At 38.7% G+C, this 14,383-nt stretch overlaps 1 protein-coding gene across 2 annotated transcripts in view; it reads right to left on the bottom strand.

Moving 5' to 3' along the window:
* The window catches only part of Hs3st5 (heparan sulfate-glucosamine 3-sulfotransferase 5), a 265,477-nt gene that overhangs the window by 88,519 nt on the left and 162,575 nt on the right, over positions 1–14,383 (bottom strand). Inside the window, exon 3 of one of the 2 annotated variants that reach the window (XM_075945508.1) lies at positions 10,397–10,507. The exons of the other annotated variant lie outside the window; for it this stretch is intronic. The gene's annotated coding sequence lies outside the window, so the exon portion shown is untranslated. The remainder of the gene's footprint in view (positions 1–10,396; positions 10,508–14,383) is intronic. 2 annotated transcript variants of the gene reach the window in all.

The raw sequence follows: 14,383 nt of genomic DNA on the forward strand, positions 1-14,383 counted from the left end.
TTTCCAGATGTGCAGACACCATACAGTTCTAGCTCTTGATTCTTGGTATGCTTCCATTGTTTTTTTTTTCTTTCTCATTTTAGTCTTTTAAGTTTCCAGCACACAGAAGGCAGGCCTCTACCTTCCAATACTGCTTCTTGTGCATGGTACATCCTGGTATGTATATTACTTCCTTTTCCCTTATCTGTCAATTCCTATGCATTTATTTGTCGAACAGTCCCTTTCTTCAAGAAGCTTTTCTGGGGTGAAGCCCATCTTCTGTACAATCCCACAGTGCCTGATTTTCCCCCACATGTTGCATGCTACCTTTGTTTTGTGGGTTTTAATAGTTTCATCTTTTCTGGGATAGTGTCTGGATTATTTGTGTTAGAGTACCCTTGCATTGCCCAGTGCATAGTACATAGAAGACACTTCAGTCTTGGGGGTCAAAGAGGACTCCCACATTAAAAAATAAATAAAAGGAAGAATGAAATTTGTTTGTCTAGTTCTAATTTACTTCCAAGCATACGTGTTTGCTTGTTCATGCTGAGAACAGAAGCTTTACTTTCTAGAGGTCAGTTAGGAGTACTTTGTCAAATGATACCTCTCAGAATGAAACACTGTCACCTGCAGAATGGGTTGGCTGCTATTAACCTGTGAAACATGCACATGTACTATGTCATTTTGTCCTCAATGATCATAAGGCAGGACATACAATTTTCTGCATGTAGCAGATGAGGAAAATAAGGTCTAAAAAGGGGGATTATTTGGACCAAGCCAGGATTGCATGCAGTGCTCAGAGTCTATAAACAGCCATTCAATCAGGTGGATTGGTGAGTTTAACAAAGATATGTTTTAATGGATGTATGCACACCTGTTAAAGACCAGTAAATGCAACCAGGAACAGTGATAGGAGTCACTTTACACTTGGCCAGGCATTCTCAGCCTGACAAAATGTCCTGTATTACACGGGAGTGTACGATTGGGTCACACAGAACATTTCCTGGTTTTTCTTCGTGAGATGCTGGAATTTCTATTGGTAGTGGCACCGCGCACAGACCACAGCATAGAACTACATGGGTGACCTCAAACACGTTATCCCTAAGGAAAGAAGTCACGGTTTTAAGACAGTGAAGTTCAAAACACAACCTGTTCTCATCTACAGCGTCTCATCAGGAGACTGGTCTGGGGTGATAATTGGAGGACACACACAGTTGTCAGTGGAATGTTGGCGACTTTTCCTTCTAGCTCTGGGTGCTAATGGCACAGGTCTGCTCCTCCTATGGAACGTTTCAGTGACCTCTAAGTCCTGCTCTCACTGCCCTAACACCCCAGAAAAACTGGCAATCACATTAGCAAGATAAAATTCTGGCACAATTGGAAAAATGTGTGAAACATTTGAACCACAATATCGCAAAAATTAACATTTGCTCCCATCATATCAGCAAAATAGATATTGCAAAGTGGAAAACATTTGCCCACGAAACAAATATGTTTGATGAGAAAAGGAATTCCCCTTGGCAGCATTTGCTGGGTGGAGGTGGCAGTGTGAAAGCTATTAAAATGTGACTAAATTTGTTCACGAGCTCAGTTTATAAAAGACCCGGCTTTTTAAGGGTGTATTCCTTTAAAAAGAAACCTACAGGAGAAAAATAATTGTACCAGAAACAAAAAGTTTGAAACTTTACAACATTGTCTTTAATGTTTCAACTGTTTTAAATGCCTGCCCTATAATGGTATTCAACATTTATGTGATATATGTGGGAGGAGAGGAGGGAAGGAGGGGATCAAATATAAAATCAAAGCACATGATATTGCTGTATGAAATTCTGAAAGGCATTTGCTTTTCCACATCTTTCTCCATGATCACTAAGCTATTATTTGCTTTATGTATATCTGCAACATCTGTATACCTCTACATATATCTGCTATATGAAAGGATAACATGTATTAGGTACATTTGGAATATGTATGACCAATCTTGTTTGTATTTTTAGAAAAACTCGACAGTCAAAATTGGAGATAGAATTGAGCCATGTCATGTGTAAGTACAATGAATGTTTCTAATATTTGGTTACATGGGAAATAACATTCTTACAACCTTAGTAGATACACAGTGGGGAAGAATGTCTAGAGGGAAGAAATCACCATCAAGGTTCTCCTGTATCATGTTACGAAGTATCTGTAGGTTACTGAGTATTCCTAAATGACTATACAGAACAATAAATCATTTGCAAAAATGGCATTTAGTTTTAAAAGAAGACTTGAAAGTTATTAAGATTTAGAAAGTATCTTAAAGATGTCTCCTCCCCCACTATATTTAGGGAAAACATTGAAATCAAAGTATTATTCTCTCTTGAGAAGTCGCTATATATTAAACTGGTGTCAAGAAACCTTAGAAAATATTAGCTTTTAGGGAAAAAATACTTGCAATTTATATTTTGTGCTTTTAAGTAATATATTCTTAGTATGGTTCCAAAGCCTGTCTAAACCACCATTAGCACTTTAAAAGAAACTTCTATAGTTCTTACCAAATAGAAATAAATAATACCTGACAACAGCATTAGGGAACATAAACATAAAATTACCCGTTATTAAAAACTGAGCATATTTTTCTCAAAGAAATATATGACTCAGCTATAAAATAGTATGTTTGCCATTCACACTAATGTGTCTACATTATGCTCAATCTTCTAAAAAGCTGACATGGAAAATAATGGTGTAATAAACTAATTCATCATAATGGGCAAAAGAAACTGCTGGAATAAATTGTAATAACCTTTCAAAAGCTAGCAGCTTTTAAAAGTATTAATTTCTACTCCAGATAATTGGAACAGACACCTGGGTGGGTGGGCAATATTTTTTGTAGGATCGCTCTGTCAAGACCTGAGATTGTCTCTGGACTCGGCACCGATCATTTTGCACTAAATGACAGTGAATCTTGCAAATGGGTCTTCCTAGATGGTGTTCGCCATAAATTACCAGACTCGACTCCCCTCAAGGTCAGCTGCACGAAAGGGCAGGTATCAAATGGCCTTTGTGGAGATCTAGAGTGGTCTTTGGGTTTCTCATAAATGGACAATAGTTGTGTTGGGAGCCATAACATCAACTTAATGGACTGACGACATAAATTACCATCAAACTTTGACAACATTCCTCTCTATAAGAGAATGGAAGCTCGCTTTTATATCAAAGGTGGGGAAAATGGATAACAATAAGTTAGCATTTTTATTATAATCATAAATATTTTAACAATGCTAAGTGGGGAATGAATTAATACTAGAAGCTACAATTTGTTTTACCTGATGCATTACAACAGTACCCAAGTAAGACTGAAGTGACACTTGCCTTCTGCATGTGTGTGGAAAGTTCCATTGACCTGACGACATTTCTACTAAGATAAATAATTAGAGAATTACTACTTGCATTCTAGTCTACTTTATTTATGTGCTCTACAGGGCCTGGATGGAAACTCTAAAATCCTGAATCCTCACTACCTTGGCCAATTCATTGACTTACTTTCCCTAGGGCTCTTGCCACCTATCTGCAAAAATAAAATAATTGTCACACGGAGACATTTTGAGGACAATCAAACTAACCTCAAGAAGAATGTGCTGAAAAACCCTCATGTAGGGTAGAATACCACACTGATGTATTTATAAAAATAAGCTATTCTACCCTTAATTCATAGTTTTAAAAAGTCAGTTGGTAGAAACTCTAACAACAGCTAAACTAAGAAGTAGGAATTTGGATGTAAACAAAACATCACTAATGGGGTTAGTTTTCCTTACGCAGTGGCTTGGCTTATCCTGCCGTTCTGCAACTGTAGTTATCAATAGGCGTTATGCCAGAATAAAGCTTAACTTCTCACCTCAGCCAGTTTTATGAGTAATCATTTTTTTTTCTTGTAATGGGGGATTGTAACTGAGTATTTTGCCAAAATAAAGTTAGCTTCCATAGTGGAACCTACTATTATGAATACTGCATATAATGCTCCTTTGTAAAGCACATGAATTCCCAATCAGAATGCACTTTGCGTCCTCAGAGCTCGTCACAGGATTGCTCGTCTCTCTTGGTGCCACGCTGTATATTTCTTTCTTCCCTCTGCTCTTATTGCCACCTCTGTCCAGACCGCATCACCCGAGGCCTGAGTTATTGCAGCAGCTTTGCTGCTCCCCTCTTGTCCCACCAATCCATCCTGCCTTGTCCTGCCAAACTCATCTTTTTAAAAGCACTGCTTTAATTATGCCAATCTCCTGCCATCACGTGGAGGCCAAAGGCCAGGGCATAGGGAGACGAAAGGCATTGGTGCCCTGTTTCGCCTCCCTTTCCAGCTGTGCTTTCTGGAGTTTTCCTGCACAAAAACCTCAGGACAAGGTTTTTGTTGTCTTGCAACCCCCACAAGAACCTCCCAGGCCTGTGCCTTCTCTTCAGATGTAGGAGGGGTGTTCTTTTTTTTTTGGATTGGTATTAACTTTAATTTATTTTGCTATTATAATATAAAATCTTGTGTCATGTGTTTGCTCACTAATTAATTGGCACAACTCTTGGAAGTGACGGGTTTTTGAGTTCTTATTATCTGTCAATGGCCCCAGCATGGAGGGAGAAAGTAACAACAGCCAGTAGACACCTGGACAATGAATGAATGCAAAGGGCTGCCCTAGATCTCTCACTAGATCAGTGTGGAAGGAAGCCATTTGGTTATGTCACATTGTAACCAGGGATGTTTCAGAACAGTTTATACTGGTGAGACACTTTTCCTGAATTTACCAAATCTGCATTCATGGTTTGCTTCTTTGTGAAACTCTAGCTGATGAAGCCTCAAGTTGAGCACATGGATTTGTAACCTTAAAAATCTAACTTTGAGGCTATGGGCTGCAATAAAATAAACAAAAACTTGCACATAGTAATTGAATAAATGGCAACGTTGTGAAAGTTTTATGTTACCCTAAAGCACACACACTTCTAAATAAGGCTGAAATCACTAATAAAATAAAGTAAGAAAAGAAAATGGTACAAATGACTTAGTCTGGAGTCTTTTTTGTAGTTTTTTTTTTTTTTTTGAAGATAGGGTTTCTCTGTGTAGCTTTGGCTGTCCTGTAGACCAGGTTGGACTTGAACTCACAGATCCCCTGCCTCTGCTTTCCAAGTGCTGGGATTAAAGGTGGGTGCCACCATCACCTGTCCTGAAGGTTTTATTTAGACTATAATATTCCCTACTGAATGGAATAGATGGCCTAGATCAGCAGACCTGACTGGCCAGCGGTGCTTTTCTTTACCAGGTGTATTTTGTTGTACTGACAATTCAATGTCCTTGAACCTGAAAATTTCCTAAGGCAAGTGGAACTCATGGTAACCTTTAATTCATCTGGAAAAGATGGAATGATTGGATCCTTTTGAATTGTTTCTTAGGATGATGGATTTAAATCTCCTGGGTATCTAGCCCAGCACCTGGCACGTTGATGAATGATAGCTATTATTACTGTTTTTATTATGCACATGTCTCTTTCACTCATTACCTCCTGACTTACCTAAAAATTGCAGAGCGTGAATACTGGAGTCAAAATGGGCATGCGTTTGAATCATGGCTTTACCAATTATTATCTTATTATTTATTAAAATATCTGAGCCTCAATTTCCTTAACTGTCTAAGATGGTGAAATATCTCTCCAGTAATATTTGAACACACACACACACACACACACACACACACTTATCCCTTATGAAATGAACAAAACAAAACCAAAAACAAACCAACCAAACTAACCAACCAGACAAATATTTAAAAGTGTTCGGCATTGTTTTTGCTAGTTTCGTGTTACCTTGACACAAGCTAAAGTCATTTTGGAAGAAGGAACTTCAGCTGAGAAAATGCCTTCACTATATAGTTTCTAAGCAATCCTGTGGTGCATTTTTTGATTGATAATTGATGTGGGAGTGATCATCTCACTGTGGGTGGTGCTACCCCTGAGCTAGTGGTCTTGGGTTGTATAAGAAGGCAGGCCAAATAAGAAGCAAGCCAGTGAGCAGCACTCCTCCGTGGCCTCCATCCACATCCGGTTTCTTGCCTTGAGTTCCTGCCTTGACTTCCCTCAGCAAGGAATGTGACCCAAGAGTTGTGAGCTGAACTAAACCCAGAGTCCTCCTCAAGTTGATTTTGGTCATGGTGTTCTATCACAGCAATAGAAACCTGAACAAAGACAAGCATGCAACAGGCAGCCCATGAATAGCAGATACAAAGCCTGAGTGTTTTCAGCCAATGCTGTTCTGCTGTGTGTTGAAGAACACATGCTCATGAACACTTTAAGTAAAAGAGGCAGAGAAACTTTCCCAATTGTGTCTTACTACTTTGTAATAGTACCATTGTAAACACCTTTATTGGGAACAGTATTTGTATAGATACTTACAGCTTACAAAGCACTTTTGTAAGTGAGGACTATATCCCCACCCCCAGTAAGCCCCAGATTAATCATTTCTTGTTATATTCCTGTAATAATTATCCTGGAATCCGGTTCTGTCAAGATGCTTAATAAGTAGCAATAATGATCCATGCCACCTCCTAAGGAGGGTGTTAAAAACCTCAAAAGTATGTTGGCATTTTAAGTTTGTATTTTTAGAAAAACTTGACGGTCAAAATTGGAGATAGAATTGAGCCATTGACTAGTGATTCTCCAACTGAGCCTTAGATTTCAAAAAACAGATTTCTTCTCTGGGTAGGATTTTTTCTTTCTTTTTGCTATATTATTTATTATTATTATTATTATTAAAAATTTCCACCTCCTCCCATTTTCCTCTTCCTCCCCCCACTCCCCCTCTCCCTCCCTCTACAGTCCAAAGAGCAGTCATAGTTCCCTGCCCTGTGGGAAGTCCAAAATCCTCCCCCCTCCATCCAGGTCTAGGAAGGTGAGCATCCAAACAGACTAGGCTCCCCCAAAGCCAGTACATGCAGTAGGATCAAAACACAGTGCCAAATTCGAGAAGTCATTGTTTTTTACCGCAGCGTAGTACTCTAATGTGTATATATTCCACACTTTCTTCATCCATTCTTCCATTGAAGGACATCTAGGTTGTTTCCAGGTTCTGGCTATTACAAATAATGCTGCTATGAACATAGTTGAACAAATGCTTTTGTCATATGATAGGGCATCTCTTGGGTATATTCCCAAGAGTGGTATTGCTAGGTCCAGGGGTAGGTTGATCCCGAATTTCCTGAGAAACTGCCACACTGATTTCCAAAGTGGTTGGACAAGTTTGCATTCCCACCAGCAATGGATGAGGGTACCCCTTCCTCCACAACCTCTCCAGCAAAGGTTATCATTGGTGTTTTTGATTTTAGCAATACCATATTCTGGGTCTCTGACATTTAATAACTGAGAATTGAACAGCATTGGATCAACACTGGTGCTGAGCCTTTCCCCAGTCTGCTCCCAGAATCTCTATACAGTTTGGTGTTTCTGCATCTTTCATTTTCTTTTATCATGTCTATTTCTTGATCTCTGCCTTCCAGGAGTTTTGAACCATTTCTTAGCTGCATCAGTATTCACATATCTCTTATTCATAACTGTAATTTGTTATAGGACCCCTGATAATTTCAATTCTGTTTGCATAAAATATTTTGATTCTCATAATAATGTCATATGAGATGAAGAAATCAAGGCATGAGCGTATGTAATATGCCTGAGAACACTTCAAATTAGTGACTAAACAGAGAATCTGAATCTGGGGCTCACTTTGGTCTTGTGACTACTATATCACCTAGTAAGCACAGGGGGCAAAGTTGAATTTAAGAATGGATCTATCAGTCTACTACAAACCATCATAATTTCTGCAGAAGCATGGGACCAATGTATGACTTCCTTGACAGAAAGAGATTTCAAGATGGGCTAGTTAGCTATGTTGCCATGTAACTTTGTAAATTCTCCAAAAAGAATTTTAATACTCTTTCATCTAAATTTTATAGTTTTTCTGCATATTCTCCCAGATTCTACAGGTTATTTTTTAGCTTGGGATACTATATCCGACCTGCACCAGCTCAAGTGGGACAGGGTGAAAGGTGCAAGACGGGGGGCGGGGCTGCCTCTTAGGGAATAAAGAGAGATGAAAATATATTAAATAGGGATTGAGAGAGGGTTCAAAAGTCAAAAGCACTTGCTGTTCTTCCAAAGAACCTGAATTGTTTTCCTAACACCCATATCAGGCAGCTCACAACTGTCTGTGATTCCAGCTCCAGGGGATCTGGTGCCTCTAAGCCACAGGCACCTGCCGTATAGACATATACACCTTCACATAAATAAAAATAATGAAACTCAACATTAAAAAGGAATGTGTTAAATATTTCTGCTGTTTCCATTACTTAAATCATCCTAATCATAGAATGACCCAAAATTTAAACGATACTAGCATTCCCTCTTTTATTCAATGCCTCCAAACAGAAATACTTAAAATGCCTCTGGATCAAGCCAAAAAATAACAAAACAAAAACAAATAAATAATCCAGTAATTATAATTCAATTCAAAGTAATCCATTAATATAATGTACTTATTATCAGCTAAACATATTTTACATTCTTGGGGCTAGGGAGATAACTCAGCAAAATTTTTGCCTTGTAAACATGAAGGCACCATTTCAATGTATAAAAGCCAGAAAGGATGGCATCTAATTAAAATCTCAGTGCTGGAGAGGCAAAGTGAGAGATGAAGATATCTGAAGCTTGCTGACCATCCAGTCTAACTATATTGACAAGTTTTAGGTTCAGCGATAGAAAGCTTGTCTCAAAATCGAAGGTGGAGCATGATAAATGAAGATATTTCTTGCCTACAGACACTTTCACCACACATATACACATTTGTACAGTATCATGCAATACACAGATCTATATTTCGATTCTATCTTTTTGAGGTGCTGGGGCTTGACCCCAGGGTTTTGTATATACTAGGTGAGCCTTCGACCACTGAGCTACAGACATTCAGGATGTCTTTTGACGACTCAAGTTTTGTATAATCTCATAATATGTTAGTTTAAAAGTTTATGAATGGATAAGAAAATATTTAATCAATATCAACTAATTGATAGGCATCTATTGTGTCTGGTGATGTTGAGCCCAGCTGTTATGTCAGACATTTCCTGCTGATTTTATGTCCTTCTGTGTTATCAGACAGCAATCTAACCCACTAGGGTCATAACATTCTTATTTTTTCTTTTTTTGGTTTTTTGAGACAGGGTTTCTCTGTGGCTTTGGAGCCTGTCCTGGAACTAGCTCTGTAGATCAGGCTGGTCTTGAACTCACAGAGATCCACCTGCCTCTGCCTCCCAAGAACATTCTTATTTTGAAATGGGACCATGCCATCTACTTTCCAGCATTTAGTGTGAGAATTGACTGAGAATCTTTGGTGGTTTACTATGTCTTGAACACCAATTTGAAACTTTTCCCCATTATTGTACTTAGTCGTAAGAGCAATCCAACAACATGCATGCCATCTGTCATTTTTTTATAGTACGTGTCCCCACAAGATTGATGGTTGACGTTTTCTCTCAGTTGGCAGGACTCATCCCTCTTCAGTGTTTGGATTGTGAAGGCTTTCCTTCAGCCATGACTAAAGCCTTTGATAGGTGAATGATATAATGATGTGGGACGGGTTTGGGTAATAGAGGATAGAGTTAGGCTGGAGAAGTAGGTCATGGAGGGTGTGTCTTTAAAGGATTCATCTTGTCCTGGATCCTTGATTCCACTCTCTGTTTTCTGCCTGCCATCAGCTGCTGGAACTCTCCTCACCAAGTCCTTCTGCCATACTGGTCATCACAGAGTCAGAAACATGGAGTCAACTCACCATGAACTAAAACCACTGAAATGTGAAATCAAATTTTCTTCTTGAAGCTGTTTATCTCTGGTATCTGTCACACGGGTGAAAACCTACTGACAGTCTTATTATCCTCACTTTTGGAGACAAGAAAATTAAAGAATAGGATGTTTTAACATAGAGACTTGCCAAAGTCCACCACCTAGAGATTGCCGGAGTGAGTACTCAAACTTATTTACTTCAAATGTATATGCTCTTAATCTGTTCATCTTATCTATCATAGAAGAACTAAGACCAACAAAGCGTTATTTGAAAATGTATTTTAGATAGTTCATACATGAAAGAAAAAGGGTTTCTTCATTCAAAGAAGGATAGGTTTCAGTAAGGAGGAAATAAGAATATTGAGACTAGAGAGTGGGAGGAGACTAACAATCACATTGTAGATTGTTTTACATCATGTTTAAAAGCTCAGAAGACCAGGAAGACCTCATGCTGGTGGCATATCAGGAGTTTCTGCATGGACACTCCTGTGTGCATGCAAGCATGCCTTCAGAGTGCTGGTGAGGTAGCCAGTGTGGTTGAAGGAAGAAGGTTAAGGAGAGGTCCGCCATACACATACCTACATTCAGACACTTCTCAGTTACTCCAGCGAGGATTATCTGGCTAGTGGGTGTCCCATGCTCTCGCTTCACCTTCTGCTTGTCCTGGGAAGTTTTCTGTTTGCGAACACCTGGAGAGTAATTATTACAATCGATTTTTAAAAAATTGTTTTCCTTAGTAGCTATTGTTAAACATTGCTTGTGGAAATAGACATATTTTTGATGGAAAACAGCATTTTCCCCTATGGTTATTCTAGTATTTTTGTTAAACAAGTTTTTGATAAGGGACATAAATCACAAAGTAGATCTTAATCCCAGAATACAATACACAATTATTCATTCTACTTGACTGGGAGGGGATTTAAAAAGTGGGATGCTCATGTGCACTTCCAAATATTGTTACCAAGCAGAACTTGGTTTCTTCTCTGGACTCCCAGACTTTGAATGTGAGCATGGCTAGATGCATTCTCTTTAAAAATGCTACATCTTGTGCATCTCTGTGCTGACCTTTTTATAGACATGGTGATTCTCCACATCAATCATTCCTACCTTTGGCTACAGGCTACCAGAAGACAAAAGAATTCTCTAATTTCAGAGTGCATGTTTGAATCTAAAACTAAAATGTATGAGAGGCTAAAAACAAGAGATAGATGGGATAGATGACAGACAACTAAACTGGAAAAAGCTTTTGAAGGTGACAGTCACTTTATTGGGTGACTACTTAGAACATGGGTGACTTATACACAGACTGTAGAAAATTAACACATCATTATCACCAACCTAGATCAATAAGAGTAGGTACAAAATCCCAAGGAGCCCAGAAATCCATCTTTATTTTAGTGCAAAAGATTCTAATATATTTAAAACATGAAGCAAACACTTATGCATGAATACACACAGAGACCCAGAAAATACATCCACAAGTTCTTTTTTTGACTTTATTTTCCTTAATTGTTTGAGAGCTTAATATCACGTGCTTTGAACATATTTGTTTCCTCTTCCCACTACTCTTCCAAGATCCACACTCTCTTTTCTACCCACCCAACCTTCTTATTAAAAAAAAAAGTCCTTCAAGACTCCATTAGGCTGTCCAGATTCTTGGTTATGTGTTCTTCCATTGAGGAGCAGACAGCTTGCCAAGGTACATTGTTAATGACAACTGTCTCTCCTGCTCTCAGCAGCTAACAACTGCCAATAGGAACCTATGGCTCAACACACATGTTCTTTTTAGAAAAGTTATGGGTGTAAGAAAAAAGAAAAAGCTGTATGCTTGGCTAATATCAGCAAATGACCTTGTTGAATTTCCTCACTGATTAACATATTGTCATGAATTATATACAGTTCCCCCACTTGGGTTGTTGTCAATCCTCAGCCTCACAGTCACTGTGGAGCCTGTAATTCTAAAGCAATCGGAGGAACAAATGTATTCAGTTACTGCAGAGCAGGTCACATGTCCATTGTGACTGCCCAATAGCCAGGAAACCGGTTAGTGCTTACGAGAAATTGGCATACTCCCAGACCTGCTGACCTCAGTAAGAAACAAAACAAAACCCCAATGACTCAGCTTCTCATTTTGTTTAATAAGCTAGAATTATTTTCCAAACATCCCAGATAAACAGAAATAATTATAATTATGAATAATTAAAATGTTAAACTGAAGAGGGCTCTCCACACTCATTGCACCGCGAGCTGGTCCCCTGAGGGCAGCATCTTCAATTAGCTTAGTTTTACAACAAAAGATTAATGTGACAATCAGTGATTGCAGGTATTCGGTTCAAGTAAGAAAAAAAGCTAATTCATGATGAATTCACCTTCCCTCAACGAGCTGGGCCCTACTCTCTTTGGCATTCAACATCTCCTCTAATTCTAGGATAGAGAAAACAGCGGATAATAGAGGGGAGAAGAAATTTTGCCTTAGAAGCTGTAACTAGAAGCTTGCTGGCTTCATCAGTTATTCCTCTTGGGGAGCGAAGAAAGTAATCGGTAACAAAAAATGAGTGTGAAAAGCCAGCCTGGGCTAGAGAGAGGGTTTAGTGACAAAGGTGCTGGCTAGGCAGCTGTGAGGACCTGGGTTGGGTCCCTGGAACACACATACCCTGGACACAGTAGCTTGGGAGGTGGAGGCAAGAGACACCACAAGAGCTCACAGGTCAGTCATCCCAGAATTCTTACAGCAGGGTGAAGCAGGAGCTGATCCTGTCCCAAACAAGTGGAAGATGGGGACCAACACTCCAGGGTGTCCTCTCCCTTCCACAGGCGTTCCAAAGCACATGTGTGTCTACTCTTACATGTACACATACTGCATAAATGCATGTGTGTGCATGTGCACATGTGTGTACCTACACAATAGAAAGTTAGTTCAAGTGAATTGTATAAAATTATATGAGTGTATTTTCTTAATTCACAACATTTCTTTGATGTTACAAAGCCAGATGGTATGGTGCCCAGGCTGACTAACCACAGAATAATAATCTTCCTGCCTCCACCTCAAATTCTGGAATTCCAATCACCATGCACTTCACTACAGACATTTATTGTTATTTATGCTAAATGATCATTGCATCACACTGTAAGAACTCACAGATTAAGTCAAGAAACTACATACAAATACTTTTGTATGGTCTCTCAGATATAATCTTTGGGCTAGGGTGGCCTACATTTATGAAGCCAAAATGTCTGTGTGTGCGTGTGGGTGTGTGGGTGTGTGCGTGCACACGCTATCCCTCATTATCCCTTCAATTTATAGTAGGATTTTCTTAAAAAATTCAAATCACAAATTATTTATATTTTTTATTAAGAGCTTTTTCTGTGTGTATATATATTATATTGCATACATACTTTTAGTAAAACGTCTCCATTTTCTTTTTGCAATACTAAGTGGTATTTATTGCTGAATTTTTCTTAGATATTTATGGGACTAAAATAAATTTTAAGTTGTAAAAGCATTAGCAAATAGAAAATAAAGCTTTGCCTCTAAGTTCTAGTAATCAGATTTCTTCACTCAGATTCAACCAACATATTTGGCCACCCTGAGCCTACAATGGCTACCAGCTACTGCATGTCACACTGAGGAGGCACCTTCAGCTTTTCATTCAGTAGAGGAAAACTCATTAGACATATGGCATCGGTGGCTTCTGAACAATAAACCTGGAGTTTTTCATTCTGATTTTAATGATTAGTTGTCTGAGCCTTGTATTTAACTTAAATGCTTGTTCAGATAACTTACGCACAATTAGTTAGTTGAAGTTTGGGGCTACTGTGTCATCCACTTTGAAACTAATTATAAGACCGTTCAAGAAGGGCTGTAAAATGTAGCGATACGTGTATCAGAACCAGTCTGCATTCATTGCTGATTTCAGCTGTGCACTCAAAGTTTTTATTAGGTGTCTCCAGCACAGCTATTATATAAAAGAGCCAAAGGCTGGCATGCCCTTGACACTTCTGTTTTATGTAGGATACATACAATAATATTATTGCAGGTGGTCTATGACTAAGACAAAAACTATGCCAATTATAAAGAGTGTAAGTTTCAGAAATTAATTTTGTCTTAATACATTAAGGAGGACCTGCTGGCCATAGCAAATGATTCATGACAACAGTGTAACCAGAAAATATTTTCAAGGACATTATTTTTTTTTTACAGGGCCTTCCCTGGAGCGTGATCAGTATACCAAATGTCACTCCATTGTAGAAAACTAATTCAACATCTCCTAGCGTTTATCAGTTGTAAATAGCTCCTTGGTCAGGTGAGCGACTTTGTGCTGATTCCCCCTTCTCTATGCTGAGATTTTTTTCTAGCTTGAGCTTGAACCAAATTTGAATTGAAGATATATATATATATATATCATTATGGTCTGCACACATGGGAACTGGGGGAACATGGATCATGAGGCAGAATGTGTTTCCTGGTCTATAAACTCTGAAGATCATCAGTAGCCAACTGGAAGCGGTTTCTTGCTGCATTCGAAACTACAGTCTTACTGTGTTGAGAATAAAAATCCGTGAAG

This window comes from Microtus pennsylvanicus, chromosome 1 (genome assembly GCF_037038515.1).
Source record: "Microtus pennsylvanicus isolate mMicPen1 chromosome 1, mMicPen1.hap1, whole genome shotgun sequence".
Lineage (NCBI taxonomy): Eukaryota > Metazoa > Chordata > Mammalia > Rodentia > Cricetidae > Microtus > Microtus pennsylvanicus.